Below are 17880 nucleotides of genomic sequence, written 5' to 3'. Positions count from 1 at the left end.
ATGTCATGATAGGGGTATACACTACTAATGAGGAAGAGGGCATGGATGAGGCATTTCTAGAAATATCCCAAGCATAAGACCTGGTAGTAATGGGTGACTTTAACTACCCAGACATCTGTTGGAAAATTAATATGGCAAAACACAAAATGCTAGCTAAATTATTGGAATGTATTGGGGACAACTTCTTGTTTAAGAAGGTGGAGGCAATAGTGGCGGGTGTGGGGGAGGCATTTTTGACATGATTCTGACCAACAGGGAGGAATTGGTTGCAAATCTGAAGGTTGAAGGCAATTTCAGTGAAAGTGATTATGAAATGATGGATTTCATGATTCTAAGGAAAGGAAGGAGTGAGATCAGCAGAATAAGGACAATGGACTTAAGAAAACCAGACCTTAACATACTCAGAGAACTAGTAGGTAAGGTCCCATGGGAAGAAATCAAAGGGATAAAGGAGTTCAGGAGAGCTGCCAGTTTCTCAAGGAGACAATATTAAAAGTAGGACTGCAAACTATCACAATGTGAAGGGAAAAAAAGGAAGAATAGTAAGAGGCTGATATGGCTTCATCAGGAGTTCTTTAATGATCTGAAAACAAAAAGGAATCCTATAAAAAGTGGAAACATGGAAAAATTGCTTAGGATGAGTATAAAAGAATTGCACAAGCACGTAGGGAGAAAATAAAAAAGGCTAAGCACAAAATGAGTTACACCTAGCTTGGGACATAAAAGTCAATAAAAAGGGGTTTTATAAATATGCTAGAAGCAAGAAAACAACAAAGGAAAGTGTAGGTCCAATACTTAGTGGGGAAAGAGAGCTAATAACAAATTGTATCAAGAAAGCTGAGGTATTTAATGCCTATATTGCTTCCATCTTCAGTAAAAAGGTTAATGGTGGTCAGACACTTAACACAATTAATATTAACAGCAAGGAGGAATAAACACAAGACAGAATCATGAAGGAACAGGTTAAAGAATATTTTGATAAGTTAGATATATTCAGGTCAGCAGGGCCTGATGAAGTTCGTCCTAGGGTACTTAAGGAACTAGCTGAAACAACCTCAGAACAATTAGCAATTATCTTTTAGAACTCATGGAGGACAGGTGAGGTCCTAGAGGATTGGAGAAGAGCAAAGATAGCACCTACTTTTAAAAAGGAGAACAAAGAGGCCTCGCGGTATTATAAACCAGTCAGCCTAATTTCCATACCTGGAAAGATTCTGGAACAAATTATTAAACAATCAGTTTGTAAGCAGCTAGAGGATTATAAGATATAAAGTAATAGCCAGCGTCAATTTTTCAAGAATAAGTCATGCTAAACAACACAACTTTCTTCTTTGATAGGGTTACTGGTCTAGTGGAAAGGAGGGAAGCTGTAGACATGATATATAGCGATTTTAGTAAGACTTTTGACACAGTCCCACATGACATCCTCATAAGCAAGCTAGGGAAATGTGGTCCAGATGAAATTACTGTAAAGTGGGTGCATAACTGATTTAAAAACATACTCAAAGATTAGTTATCAATGGTTCACTGTCAGGTTCAATTAACTGGGGGAATTATCTGGAACAGTCCAGTGCTATTCAATATTTTCATTAATGACTTGGATAATGAAGTGGAGAGTGGAGAGCTTATAAAATTTGTGACTTATACCAATTTGGGAGGGGATGAGAGCACTTTGTAGGACAGAGTGAGAATTCAAAAGGACCTTGACAAATTGAAGAATTGGTCCAAAATCAACAAGATGAAATTCATAAAGACAAGTGAAAATCGCTAAACTTAGGAAGGAAAAATCAAATGCAAACTGGGACATAAGTTGTTAGGCAGTAGTGCTTCTACTACTTCTAGGTATACTTGGTCCTGCCTCAGCAGAGCGGGGGCTGGACTAAATGACATCTCAAAGTCCCTTCCAGCTGTACATTTTTATGATTCTGTATGCAGAATGGATAGTAAAGAACAGTGGTGCGCAACCTGCAGCCCGCGGGTTGCATATGGCCCATCAGGTAATCCACTGGCGGGCCATGAGACAGTTTGTTTACACTGACCATCTGCAGGCATGGCTGCCCGCAGATCCCAGTGGCCGTGGTTCGCTGTTCTCAGCCAATGGGAGCTGTGGGAAACAGTGCAGGCCGCAGGGATGTACTGGCTGCTGCTTCCCACAGCTCCCAGCTCCAAAATATGAACCAATTAATGGAAGACTACTTATTCTAACCAGTACAGAGAGAATTTATGGGGAAAAGATTTATTGTAACTATGCCTGGGATTAAATGAAGAAGCCCAAGTTACCTTTTAGTATGAGTGTCTCCATTACATGTATGGAGGCAAGTTTTGTTTTTTGTTCTTCAAGTATAGTGAGGAGTTTGGTTCTTTGAAATGTCTCAGCAGTATCCTTTTGCATAAATTGATGGCTGTTTTAAGGCAGAATGGTGTGGCATTTGCTTTATGCAGGTCAAGAAATTAAAATCTGACAGGGGTGATGGTGGAATAATTTAGTGCCTCAGCAACATGGCTGCAGATGGCCATCCACATGGGGGAATACTATTGAGTCAGTGAGGTTGGCTGCCTACAGTCTGGCAGGTGTCCATTAAAATGTAAAACAATATTTTGGAGTAGGCAAAAATTGGGCAATGATGTCCATTTTATATTATGCCAGTTTTGCTTCTATTCCTATGGTCTTGGATGAGAGGATGATAAAGAAATAGAATTTAACCATTGGCACACTGACCAGCAACATATTGACTAGTCATTTTGGGGAGATTTCATTGTATGCATTTTGATAGTGTGGGTTGTTTTTTTTTGTCAGTAAAACACATGGAGCAGAGTCAAGAATAACATGTTTGAATTATTTTCAGGGTTTTTTTTTTCTGTCTTAGGGTGTAGTGAAGCAATGACTCACTGGTGCGGCGCCTCCTGCTGGTCATCTCGGGAATTAGCTCTCCAGCGAATGGAGCGCCTCCTCCTGCCCTGTGTCTCGCCTGCCGCTGGCCCCTGTGTCCCTACTGGACCCTGGTGCCCCTTTACCTTGGGGTCCTGCCCCCTGGCAGTGCCCCCACACTTTGGGTCTCACCTCCCAGGGGAACCCACAACCCTCTATCCCCACCTTGCCTCAGTGGCTACTGACAGTCATCATCTAGCCCCCGCTCATTGGGGCAGACTGCAGTCTGTATTGGCCACTCATCATTGGCAAAGGGGTAGGACCTGCTGCCTTTGCCTATCCCCAGGCTGTATCTCTGCAGCCCCAGTACCTTTTGGGCCTTTAACAAGGCCTGCAGCCTTGGGGTTTACCAGGCTGGAGCTCCCCAGCTCCTCTTGCCTTCCCCTAGCCCTGCTCCACTTAAGGTACCTTGCTTCCAGGCAGCTAGCCCTTCCCACTGCAAGGCTAGAGTGAGACTCTTTTTCAGCTCCTGGCCCACAGCCCTCTTATAAGGGCCAGCTGGGCCCTGATTGGGTGTGGCCCCAGCTGGGGCTGCTTCCCCAGTCAATCTAGCTTTTCCCAGTAGCAGCCCTCTCCAGGGCTGCTTTTAACCCCTCTTCCCCAGGAGTGGGACAGCCCCCCCACTATGTAGGGCTTGTCTACGTTTACATTTTATAGCGCTCTAACTTGCTGGCTCAGGGGAGTGAAAAATCACCCCCCTGAACGCAGCAAGTTTGAGTGCTTTAAAACGCTAGTGTGGACAGCGCTAGGAGCTATTCCCCTCGTGGAGGTGGATTATCAGAAGTGCTGGGAGAGCTCTCTCCCAGCGCTCGTGCATGACCATAGTCACACTTTAAAGCACTACTAAGGGAGCGCTCCCACAGCAGCACTTTTGGAGTTTCTAGTGTGGACGTAGTATAGGTAGGTCACATATAGAAATTCACAGAACAATAACATGATTTGCAGTTGTACAAGTTGTCCCCAGTGTACTGAAGGAATTAGCTGAAGAAGTCTTGGAGCCACTGGCAATAATATTTGCAAACACATGGATGACAGACGAGGTCCCAGAAGACTGGAGAAGGGCTAATGTAGTGACCATCTTTAAAAAGGGGGGAAAGGAGGAGCCAGGGTATAGATTAGTCAGCCTGAGTTCAATACCTGGGATGCTACTAGAGCAATGTATAAAACATTCAAATTGTGAATACCTGGAGGATGAAGGGGTAATCACTAGCAGCCAGAATGGATTTACTAAGAACACATCATGCCAAACCAGCTTGATTTCCTTCTTTGACAGAAAGAAAAGGAGGACTTGTGGCACCTTAGAGACTCACAAATTTATTTGAGCATAAGCTTTCGTGAGCTACAGCTCACTTCATCGGATGCATTCAGTGGAAAATACAGTGGGGAGATTTATATACACAGAGAACATGAAATAATGGGTGTTACCATACACACTGTAACAAGAGTGATCAGGTATGGCTCTCCTGCTGGTAATAGCTCACTTTACCTGATCACTCTCGTTACAGTGTGTATGGTAACACCCATTGTTTCATGTTCTCTGTGTATATAAATCTCCCCACTGTATTTTCCACTGAATGCATCCGATGAAGTGAGCTGTAGCTCACAAAAGCTTATGCTCAAATAAATTTGTTAGTCTCTAAGGTGCCACAAGTCCTCCTTTTGTTTTTGTGGATACAGACTAACACAGCTGCTACTCTGAAACCTTCTTTGACAGAGTAACTGGTTTGGTAGACAGAAGAAAGGAGTGGATATGATATACCTGGATTTCAGCAAGGATTTTGACAGAATCCTACGTGACATTCTGATAAGTAAGATAGGGAAATGTAGGTTCGGCAGAAGTACCATGATGTGGATATATAATTGGTTAGACATCCTCAGAACAAGAATAACTATTAATGGAATTATATCAGATTGGAAGGAAGTCTCAAGTGGGGTTCCACAGGGATCTGTTTTGGGTTCATGTTATTTAACATCTTTATTCATGACCTGGATGTAGGCATAGAGAGCATATTGATCAAGTTTGTAGATGACAAAAAGCTGGGGGGATTGCCAACACTTTGGAGGATAGAGCTAAAATCCAGAGGGATCTTGATAAATTGGAGAACTGGTCTATAGACAACAAAATGAAATTCAGCAAAGACAAATGTGAGATGCTACCCTTAGGAAAAAAACAAATGCACAGATACAGAATGGGGGAAAACTGGCCTGGCAGGAGCCCTACTGAGAAGGATCTGGAAGTTTTGGTGATCACAACCTCAACATGAATCAGAATTGCAATGCTGTTGAAAATAATGCAAATGCAATTTTAGGCTGCATTAACAGAGGCATAACATGCAAGTCATGGGAGGTGGTAGTACCACTCTACATGGCACTGGTTAGTCCTCAGCTGGAGTACTTGTGCCCAATTTTGGTCACCAATGTATAGAAAGGATGTAGAAACTGGAAATGATCCACAGTCAAGTGACAAAGATCAAAGTGATGGAATGCAAGCCATATGAGCAAAGGCTGACGGAACTGGGTATGTTTAGTTTGGAAAAGAGGAGATTAAGGGGGAACATGATAGCGGTCTTCAAATCCTTGAAAGGCTGCCATAAAAAAAGATGGAGAAAAGTTGTTCTCTCTTGCCACAGAAGGCAGGATAAGAGGCAGCTGGTTCAAACTACAGCACAGCAGATTTAGATTAAAACTCAGGAAAAACTTCCTAACTGTAAGAACAGTAGGATGATGGAACAGACTGCCTCAGGAGGTTGTGGAAGCTCCTTCACTAGAGGTTTTCAAAAGGAAGCAGGAGAGTAATCTATCTTGGATGGTTTAGACACAACAAACCCTGCATCTTGGCAGGGGGTTAGACTAGATGACCCTTGAGGTCCCTTCTAACTTTAAGATTCTATGATTCATTGCCCATGTTTAAAAAAGGAGCAGTACATAAAATTCATCACTCATCTCCATATATCAATTATACAGTTTAACCATTCACAGTGTAGTAAGGGGAAAGCAAGGGAAGCAGAGGCACTGGAGTGGTACAGAATACTGCACTGATAATTGTGAAAGCAGACCCACCAGAGCAAAAGAGGAAGAGCTGCTGCAGTAGTGAGGAAAGCTGTTCAGATAGTAAGAGCAGAGTCACTTGCGGGTTAAGGAAACACGCTTGAGCAGCTGGGAATTGGAGAGCAACAGAGAGGAAGAGACAGTAGTGTGAGAGAGGGGACCAACAGGAACTTTAAGATCCAGACAGTTGCCCTTTGAGGACAATGCCCATTGTAGGACTCCTGAGAGATTAGAGTGAGATGATAATGATTCAATGATGTTTGGACGACAGGAACAGGGATAGAATAATAGAATCATAGACTTTAAGGTCAGAAGGGACCATTATGATCGTCTGCAAAACACAGGCCACAGAATCTCACCCACCCACTCCTGTAACACACCCCTAACCTATGTCTGAACTATTGAAGTCCTCAAATTGTGGTTTAAAGACTTCAAGGTGCAGAGAATCCTCCAGCAGGTGACCCGTGCCCCATGCTACAGAGGAAGGCGAAAACACCCCAGGGCCTCTGTAATCCACCCTGGAGAAAAATTCCTTCCTGACCCCAAATATGGCAATCAGCTAAACCCAGCCAGACACCCAGGAAAGAATTCGCTATAGTAACTCAGATTCCGCCCCATCTAACATCCCATCACAGGCCATTGGGCATATCTACCTCTAATAGTTGAATATCAATTAATTGCCAAAATTAGGCTATCCCATCATATCATCCCTTCCGTAAACTTATCAAGCTTAATCTTGAAGCCAGATATGTCTTTTGCTCCCACTGCTTCCCTTGGAAGGCTGTTCCAGAACTTCACTCCTCTGATGGGTAGAAACCTTCATCTAATTTCAAGTCTAAACTTCCTGATGGCCACATTTAACATCTTTATTCATGACCTGGATGTAGGCATAGAGAGCATATTGATCAAGTTTGCAGATGACAAAAAGCTGGGGGGATTGCCAACACTTTGGAGGATAGAGCTAAAATCCAGAGGTATCTTGATAAATTGGAGAACTGGTCTATAGACAACAAAATGAAATTCAGCAAAGACAAATGTGAGATGCTACCCTTAGGAAAAAAACAAATGCACAGATACAGAATCCATATTGTTCTTGTGTCCACATTGGTCCTGAGCTTAAATAATTCTTCTCCCTCTGTGGTATTTATCCCTCTGATATATTTATAGAGAGCCACTATATCTCCTTTCAGCCTTCTTTTGGTTAGGCTAAACAAGCCAAGCTCTTTGAGTCTCCTTTCATAAGACAGGTTTTCCATTCCTCGGATCATCCTAGTAGCCCTTCTCTGTACCTGTTTCAGTTTGAATTAATCTTTCTTAAACGTGGGAGATCAGAACTGCACACAGTATTCCAGGTGAGGTCTCACCAGTGCCTTGTATAATGGTACTAACACCTCCTTATCCCTACTGGAAATACCTTGCCTGATGCATCCCAAGACTGTATTAGCTTTCTTCATGGCCATATCACATTGGCTGCTCATAGTCATCCTGTGATCAACCAATATTCAGAGGACCTTCTCCTCCTTTGTTACTTCCAAGTGATGCGTCCCCAGTTTATAACAAAATTCTTGTTATTAATCCCTAAATGCATGATCTTGCACTTTTCACTATTAAATTTCATCCTATTACTATTACTCCAGTTTACAAGGACATCCAGATCTTCCTGTATGATATCCCGGTCCTTCTCTGTATTGGCAATACCTCCCAGATTTGTATCATCCACAAACTTTATTAGCACATTCCCGCTTTTTGTGCAAAGGTCAGTAATAAAAAGATTGGTCCCAAAACCGATCCCTGAGGAACTCCACTAGTAACCTCCTTCCAGCCTAACAGTTCACCTTTCAATGTGACCCATTGTAGAATCATCGAATCATAGAATCATAGAATATCAGGGTTGGAAGGGACCTCAGGCGGTCATCTAGTCCAACCCCCTGCTCAAAAGCAGGACCGATCCCCAATTAAATCATCCCAGCCAGGGCTTTGTCAAGCCTGACCTTAAAAAATCTAAGGAAGGAGATTCCACCACTTCCCTAGGTAACGCATTCCAATGTTTCACCACCCTCCTAGTGAAAAAGTTTTTCCTAATATCCAACCTAAATCTCCCCCACTGCAACTTGAGACCATTACTCCTTGTTCTGTCATCTGCTACCACTGAGAACAGTCTAGAGCCATCCTCTTTGGAACCCCCTTTCAGGTAGTTGAAAGCAGCTATCAAATCCCCCCTCATTCTTCTCTTCCGTAGACTAAAAACATCCCCAGTTCCCTCAGCCTCTCCTCATAACTCATGTGTTCCAGTTCCCTAATCATTTTTGTTGCCCTCCACTGGACTCTTTCCAATTTTTCCACATTCTTCTTGTAGTGTGGGGCCCAAAACTGGACACAGTACTCCAGATGAGGCCTCACCAGTGTCGAATAGAGGGGAACGATCATGTCCCTCGATCTGCTGGCAATGCCCCGACTTATGCAGCCCAAAATGCCATTGGCCTTCTTGGCAACAAGGGCACACTGTTGACTCATATCCAGCTTCTCGTCCACTGTAACCCCTAGGTCCTTTTCTGCAGAACTGCTGCCGAGCCATTCGGTCCCTAGTCTGTAGCGGTGCATTGGATTCTTCCGTCCTAAGTGCAGGACTCTGCACTTGTCCTTGTTGAACCTCATCAGATTTCTTTTGGCCCAATCCTCCAATTTGTCTAGGTCCCTCTGTATCCTATCCCTACCCTCCAGCGTATCTACCTCTCCTCCCAGTTTAGTGTCATCTGCAAACTTCCTGAGGGTGCAATCCACACCATCCTCCAGATCATTTATGAAGATATTGAACAAAACCGGCCCCAGGACCGACCCTTGGGGCACTCCACTTGATACCAGCTGCCAACTAGACATGGAGCCATTGATCACTACCCATTGAGCACGACAATCTAGCCAACTTTCTATCCATCTTATAGTCCATTCATCCAGCCCATACTTCTTTAACTTGCTGGCAAGAATACTGTGGGAGACAGTGTCAAAAGCTTTGCTAAAGTCAAGGAACAACACGTCCACTGCTTTCCCTTCATCCACAGAACCAGTTATCTCGTCATAGAAGGCAATTATATAAGTCAGGCATGACTTACCCTTGGTGAATCTATGCTGACTGTTCCTGATCACTTTCCTCTCCTCTAAGTGCTTCAGAATTGATTACTTGAGGACCCGCTCCATGATTTTTCCAGGGACTGAGGTGAGGCTGACTGGCCTGTAGTTCCCATGATTCTCCTTCTTCCCCTTTTTAAAGATGGGCACTACATTAGCCTTTTTCCAGTCGTCCGGGACTTCCCCCGATCGCCATGAGTTTTCAAAGATAATGGCCAATGGCTCTGCAATCACATCCGCCAACTCCTTTAGCACTCTCGGATGCAACACATCCAGCCCCATGGACTTGTGCACGTCCAGCTTTTCTAAATAGTCCTGAACCACTTCTTTCTCCACAGAGGGCTGGTCACCTCCTCCCCATGCTGTGCTGCCTAGTGCAGTAGTCTGGGAGCTGACCTTGTTTGTGAAGACAGAGGCAAAAAAAGCATTGAGTACATTAGCTTTTTCCACATCCTCTGTCACTAGGTTGCCTCCCTCATTCAGTAAGGGGCCCACACTTTCCTTGACTTTCTTCTTGTTGTTAACATACCTGAAGAAACCCTTCTTGTTATTCTTAACATCTCTTGCTAGCTGCAACTCCAGGTGTGATTTGGCCTTCCTGATTTCACTCCTGCATGCCCGAGCAATATTTTTATACTCATCCCTGGTCATTTGTCCAATCTTCCACTTCTTGTAAGCTTCTTTTTTGTGTTTAAGATCAGCAAGGATTTCACTGTTAAGCCAAGCTGGTCGCCTGCCATATTTACTATTCTTTCTATGCATCTGGATGGTTTGTCCCTGTAACCTCAATAAGGATTCTTTAAAATACAGCCAGCTCTCCTGGACTCCTTTTCCCCTCATGTTATTCTCTCAGGGGATCTTGCCCATCAGTTCCCTGAGGGAGTCAAAATCTGCTTTTCTGAAGTCCAGGGTCCGTATTCTGCTGCTCTCCTTTCTTCCTTGTGTCAGGATCCTGAACTTGGCCATCTCATGGTCACTGCCTCCCAGGTTCCCATCCACTTTTGCTTCCCCTACTAATCTTCCCGGTTTCTGAGCAGCAGGTCAAGAAGAGCTCTGCCCCTAGTCTCCCCTTTAACCAGTTCCCCTTTACCCAGTTCCTTATCCACCTTGCGACTAAGAGGGACTGGACATCAATCCATGTTCTCCAAATCTTTCAAAACAAGTCTCTCATATTTCAAACTTGTAAGTAACAACCAGGCAAGGGGTATTAGTTTATCTTTGTTTTCTCAACTTGTGAATTTTACCTTTGCTAGAGGGAGGTTTATCCCTGTTTTTTGTAACTTTGAAACTAAGGTTAGAGAGGGTTCCTCTCTGCTCTTTGAATTTTCTGCTACTCTGTAAGGTTAACTACCAGCCTAAATTTACAGAGGTGATTCTTTTACCTTTTTCTCTTTAAATAAAATCCTTCTTTTTAAGAACCTAACTGATTTTTCCATTGTTCTAAGACCCAGGGGTTTGGGTCTGTAGTCCGTTTATAACCAATTGGTGAGTATATATGCTTAAGCCTTCCCCAGGAAAGGGGGTGTAGGTTTGGGGGAATATTTTTGGGGAATAGGACTCCACGTGGTCCTTTCCCTGATTGTTTGTTAAATCACTTGGTGGTGGCAGCAATCCCAAGGCAAGAAAGGAATCTGTGCCTTGGGGAAGTTTTAACCTAAGCTGGTAAGAAGTTTTAACCTAAGCTTAGGGGGTCTTTCATGTGGGTCCCCACATCTGTACCCCAGAGTTCAGGATGGGGAAGGAACCCTGACAACAGTCTACCTCATCATTGATATACAATGCTACTCCACCACCTTTGCCTTTATTTCAGTCTTTCCTAAACAGCACATACCCTTCAATATCTGTAGTCCAGCCATGACTACTATTCCACCGTGTTTCTGTTATCTCTACAATATTTGGTTTCACTTCCTGCACAAGTAGCTCTAGTTCCTCCATTTTGTTGCCTAGGCTCCTCACATTAGTGTACAAACACCTTAATTTTTGCTGTTTGGCCTCACTCACATTCTTTACCCGATTAGGCACAGACATTCTACCGCCAGTATCACCTATTAGACTGGTATGTACACTACCCTTCCTCCTTATGTCCATTCTCCTACTCACAGCTGTATCCTTTCTTACTTTGTTTTCTTCCCTCTCAATGTTAAAATCTGGTGTGGAGATTACCTGGACATCTCCCAACCATCTCCCCGAGATTCCTAGTTTAAAGCTCTCTTGATTAGTTATGCCATCCTCCATTCTAGAAGTCTATTTCCCTCTATTTCCTTACTCAGGCGAAGTCCATCCCGAGAGAACAGTCCTCTGTCAAGGAATGCTTCCCAGTGGCCATACATCCCAAAGCCCTCCTTATAGCACCAGTGCCTGAGCCATCTGTTGAGCATCATAATCTTGTCACACCTTTTTTGCCCTTCTCTAGGAAAAGGCAGAATCCCACTGAAGATCACCTGAGCCTCGATTCCCTTAAGTGTCTTCCCCAGCCTGGCATAGTCTCCCTTGATACGTTCCAGCAAGAATCTAGCCGTATCATTTGTTCCCACACGAAGGACAATCAGTGGATTCTTTCCCTCTCCTGTTAGGATCCTCTTCAGCCTCAGGACCACATCCTGTATCTTAGCACCCGGCAGACAGCACACCCCTCTGTTCTCTGGATCAGCTCTTGTTACAGGCTTGTCTGTTCTTCTCAGTAAGGAGTCCCCAATCACATAGACCTGCCTTTTCCTGGTGATGGTGTGATTCTCCAGTCTATCCCCTGTTCCCTCTGGCTGCCAGTCCTCTCGATTCCTATTGTCCCTTGCAATTCTCTGCAACCCATCCCATATCCTCCTGCGGCTCATATTTGGTGTTGTTATCTCCATTGACTCTTGCCCTCTTCCTATAGGACTAGCTGCTCTTCTCTTCTTCCTTGCCCTCTCACCTTCAGTGACCACCTGCTGTGCCCCTTCTTCATTTTCCAACTCCGCAAACCTGTTCCTGAGCTCTGTTTCTCCTTCGCTAGCCCGTCTTTTCCTCTGCCTGGTTCTCTTAGTCACATGCTTCCACTGTCCACTTTCTCACCCACCAGTATCCCCTCAGAGTTCTTTGGTCCTGCTTCCATCTGCAAGTCTGAGCTTTTCCCATCAGCCTCCTCATGTCTTTGCTCCATCATCCCCTCAAACCCCCTTCTAAACTCGACCAGAGTTTCCACCTGCATCTCCAATCCTCGGATCTTTTCTTCCATCAGCTCTATCAGGCGGCACTTCATGCAGATGAAACTCTTTTCAGGTACCCCCTCCAGGATCATGTACATGCCACAGCATCTACATCCAGTCATCTTCATTGTGTCTTCCGCTGCTTGGGTCACTACAACTGCTGCCTTTGTCTGTCATCACCTTCTCACCTTAGTCCTGTTAGTCTACAAATACTTTCTCCTCCAACAGAACTCCCACTCAAACTCCCCTGTTTACAGCTCTGTTTGCTGGCTCCTGTGCCGCTGCAGCGGGATGATGGGAAGAAGAGAGCAGTGAATCAAGGAGAATGGCAGCCTGTACAGGGCTAGATCTAGGAGCTGGGTCTATTTACTACAAAGTCTGCAGTAGCTGAAGCTCTGGTTAAAGATACATACAGTTTCACATTTCAGACCCCTGCTTTCATTAGCTCAGAACATTTTAAAATATTGCATTTTTGTGCTGAAACTTTCCAAGGTTGATTAGAGCACAAAGGTGAATTATTTTGGAAAATTTAAGCTAAATCTTTTTGATGGTTCGTCAGGACATATACTTTATCCTCTGTAAAATATGTTAATAATTATTGTGTACACTTAAGACTCAAAGAGAGCTGAATTTTATATCGACTGGAAACACACCATCTCCAAGCTTTTTGAGATCAGCACCTGAATGAAGAGCAGTTGACTGAAACTTAACCTGGATAAGACTGAAGTGATGCTAGTTATGAAGTCTCTGCCTTCACAAACAAACTTGTTGTTTAGGACTTCTTTGATTTCTTTTGGAAGGGGATTATAGTATTGAAGAGAAGCAGGTTAAAAGGTGAGAGAAGAGGTGGTAATTAATGGGACCACAGGGGAAAAATGGAGGCTACAAAGTGGATTTGATTAATGAAGGGCAAGGAAAGAGTGAGGTAGGGCAGCAAAGGTGTCACGCTAGTGAGAAGAAATGGGCAGTTTAGGAATGAGTGGCAGGAGGACTCTCGAACTCAGTGTACCTTTTTGGTTCATGCTGCTCTAGTGGAGAGAGTAGGGGATGGGGAAAGGTAGGCCCTATTCTCTCCCCTGATTCCTTGATGCTGTTGAAAGCCAATGGAAGATTGCAGAGTGATATCAATAATCTGCAAAATGTAAAAACTAGCAACAACCCACTAAACTGCTGAAGTAGGGCTGAAGCCTGGGTAGGCCTCCATGTCCTGAAGTCCCTGCCCAGAGTTGCAGCCCTAAAAAATTTTGAACTATGGTGCACATTTTCACTTTCCACCTCTCAAGATCTCATTCATCACTTACATTTCACCTTACATGCCCTCACCTCCCAACACCACCAGTATCCCTCTCATTTATAATCACCATTAAACCCACTTAAGTTTTTTTACTGCTATCAGTTTCATTCCTAGTACAAAGTTTTGGCCCAAATTAGTAAAAGCTAAGACAGTATAAGGGGAAAAAATAACTGTAAGTTCAGGATATGTTACAAAATAATATAGTTTCATTTCATATAATGGTACCAATCTCTAAAGCATCATATTACCCAGGCTTTCATATAGACTGTAACCAACAATATTTTACAGCCATGGTTCTCAAACTTTGTCATGTTGTGACCTCTTATTAAGATAGAGAGCCTTTCGTGGACCAGCTCTCCTTCCATCCACCTAATTTCTGTCTTTTCTTGTAGTAAATATGATTAATTATAAGAAAAATTAAGATTGCAGTAAAGAGACAGCATAAGAAAAAACTCCCCTTAATGTGGGAGCATCAGCTTAGTTTTGCCCCTCATTTTATAACTGCCAGCCCTCTCATTTTTGTGTCTTCAGTAAATTTGATCACAATGAAACACCTGATAAAGAAGGAGACTCATTGACAACCTTCATTTCCTATGCAGCAATCCAAGCAAGCACAGGCATACAAGAGATCGCTGGCAGGAATACAAAGAAACTGTTCTTGAAGATTGACAAGTAAAACTTTCTGAGAAAATAGGACTACATCTTTTTTCAGTTGTACGTTGTGCTAATGGAAACAACTGCACCTGCAGGTACTCTATGCACCACCAATAGTCCAGGGAGCACAATTTGAGAAGGGGTGCCAAGCATCTTGCATTGGGCATGACAGTCACATTTGGCAGCCCTGTCATGCATTCTAACACTCATCCTAAAACCTCAAGTACACAACAGGGCTTTTCTTGAATTATTCTTCCCACGCCCTGTTGTCCTGTGGCACAGGACAACACAAACAGGATGAAGAGACTCTCTCCTGCACTCTCAATGCTTCACTGCTGGCACCCAGCCAGCCTAGAGAAGGAGGAAACAGAGGCTGCATGAGTTACTCATTGCTGAAGAGGAAGGGTAGGGGGAGGAGGGAGACTGGGCAGGCAGGGGAAGACAAGCATCTGTGGGGTTATTGGAAAGGTTGCACCATGCTTTCCCACCCCAGGGTTGTCACTTGTCCCTTTCCTACTCCCACTCAAACCTCCAGGTGTTGTTCCCTCCTCACCTCACAGACTACCCTGACTGGTTCCAATATCCTGGTTTCCAATGGCTTCCCCAGTTACCTTTGGCTCCCCATAGGCCCCAAACTGCTCCTGACATTTCTGCCTGTGACAAATGTCACACATGGAGACTCACAAAACTTGGCAACTATGACTGATTTAAAGAGTTTATGCAGACAGTTATAGGAGGCGTTGATACCGACCCTCTGTATTTAGTTGCCTAACTCTTTACATTGTAAATAATTTCTAACTCTTTTATTGAGAAGTTCTAATACCTCCTTTGTTTTTTGGAAATTCAACAGGAACAAAACCTTCAGGGTAGGGTGTGACAGGTTTGGTTACAGAGATCCCCTTGGGGCTTTTACCTGATGTGCTGAGACTACCTCTGAGCTCGTTTTCTCTGCCAATTTTGGCCTCCAGAACCCTGCCTTGTTGAGCCAGACAGGCAAGCCTGCTGCAACACAGACCCAGGGTCTGAACCACGCCCTCAAAGCTGCAGACTTACCTGAAAACAGCTTAAGAAGTGCTCCTTTCTCCAGCATCCAGACTCCCAGCTCCCAATGGGATCCAAACCCTAAATAAATCCATTTTACTCTGTATAAAGCGTATACAGGGTAAACTCATAAATTGTTCACCCTCTATAACACTGATAGAGAGATATGCACAGCTGTTTGCTCCCCCAGGTATTAATCACTTTACTCTGGGTTTAATAATAAACAAAAGTGATTTTATAAAGTATAAAAAGTAGGATTTAAGTGGTTTCAAGTAATAACAGACAGAACAAAGTAAGTTACCAAGCAAAATAAAACAAAACACGCAAGTCTAAGCCTAATACATTTAAGAAACTGAATACAGGTAAATCTCACCCTCAGAGATGTTCCAATAAGCGTCTTTCACAGACAAGACTCCTCACTAGTCTGGGTCCAATCCTTTTCCCGGGTACAATCCTTATTAGTTCCAACTCAGGTGGTAACTAGGGGATTTCTCTATGATTGGCCCCTTTTGTTATGTTCCACACCCTTTTATGGCTTTGGCACAAGGCAGGAATCCTTTGTCTCTCTCTGGGTTCCCTCCCTTCCTTCTATATGGAAAGGCACCAGGTTTAAGATGGATTTCAGTATCATGTGACATGTTCACATGTCCTGTGAGACTTCATTACTCACTGGCTGGCACCACATAAACAGGAAGGCTTACAAGTAAATAGAGCCATTTACAACCAATTGTCCTAGTTGATGGGAGCCATCAAGATTTTAAGCCACCATTAATGGCCCACAATTGGGTAATTACAATAGGACCTCAGAGTTATATTTTATATTTCTAGTTTCAGATACAAGAATGATACATTCATACAAATTGGATGACCACACTCAGTAGATTATAAGCTTTGTAGTGATACCTTACAAGAGACCTTTTGCATAAAGCATATTCCGGTTACATCATATCCACACTTATAAACATATTTTTATAAAAATATGGAGTGCAATGTTACATAAGGAAGAGCCTTTCTTTGTCCCATGAAATTCCAGTCAGGTTTGGCTGAGAGACAGACTTCTGAAAATTGCCATTTCCTTTATGTCACTTGTATTGTCAACAATTTTTACAGCACATCAGAATAACTGAATATAAATATTCTAATTTAAACATTAACATTGTAATCTAAAACGCCAAAGCATTAGGAACCTGGAAGCAGACAGCCTCTGGAGGTGGGAGGGATGGGAAGAGAAGAGCGAAGTAGGCCACACACAGCTTCACTCCAGACCCAGAACTAGGTTCCAATGGCCTCTCTTGTTTCTAGGAGCACCACATGATGAAGGAGCTCACCTCGCCTTCCAGGAGAGTGCTAGGCTGGTCTTCCCCTGATAACTCCTTGAACCCATCTCATAGGCTCAATGGGCCATCCTGCCTCCATGATAACAACCTTCTTTTGGTGCCTGCTAATATGGTTCATCCTAAAGCTCAAGTTGTGCCACAGTGTTTGAAGGTTCAGGGTTCAAATGCTGCTGATGAGAGGAGTTATTACAGTTGCACAGAATGTATTTTTTGTTTTTACCTTTTTCTTTAAAAAAACCTAAGAAATTACATATAACAAGTCTACTTGAAGAACACTATTTAGGTTGCAAAGTCAAACATTACAAAGTTAGGAAATGCCAGAATTAACATTGCTTGTGCCACCATATTATGATACAGTCTTTAATTACATGATCATATACTGTTTTTTTTAGCAGGACCCTTCCTCATTCAGTGCACAGGATGGACGATGTTCTGGAAGTGAATGAGGGCTGTGTAGTGAATCAGGCTGTTTGTAGGATCCTTGCCTTGTTTGCTCTAGAAGCTGCCAGGTGTGCACTGCGCAAGGAAGTGGCCTACAGGAAGAAGACAAATGAATGCCTCTCTCAGTTTTCTCACTTCCCCTGCCACCGTCCTTTTATGTAATGCTGAGCAAATCTTTTAAACCAACATTTTGGTTGCTTATTTTCTGATTATCCAACTTCAAACACCTGAGACCTGATATGCAGACGTGCTGAGCACTCAGTAATGAAGCAAGTTATAATAGTCAAGATGAGATGAGATTAAGACATGGTTGAAGTTTTCACCGTAGGTGGAATTGAGATTGTCTTATATAAGCAATATTGCTGAGGTGGTGGCAGGCAGATTCACTAAGTGCTTATCTGGCACAGGAGATTTTTCCAGTTACACTGAGTTAATTATATGGTATATTTAAGCTGCTATAGTTGTACTGACATAACTTCTCAGTGTGGACACTCTTATTCTAGAATAAGATTTGCTTCTAAGGTGACATAAACTAAACTGGAAAAAGACACTTATACTGAAATAACTGTCCACAGGGAGAGTTACATCGGGGTAAATATAGCATCCTACCTTTTACTGTTATAACCTCACCATGTAGACAAGCCCTTAAAAGTAAGATGTGTGAGGAGAGCAAGAATTCAGAGTCAAAGATGACACAAAGGTTTGGATGGTTGAGACATGGCGGTCAATTGGGTGGCATGGAAGAAAGCAAAATCATGAGAGTGGGAGAAAGAAACTGAGAGGATAGTGACATCACTGCTTAGTTAAAGGGTGAGGTGCAAACAATAA

This window comes from Caretta caretta, chromosome 2 (genome assembly GCF_965140235.1).
Source record: "Caretta caretta isolate rCarCar2 chromosome 2, rCarCar1.hap1, whole genome shotgun sequence".
Taxonomy (NCBI): Eukaryota; Metazoa; Chordata; order Testudines; family Cheloniidae; genus Caretta; species Caretta caretta.
The sequence above is the reverse complement of the archived record's forward strand: the minus strand, read 5'-3'. Positions refer to the sequence as shown.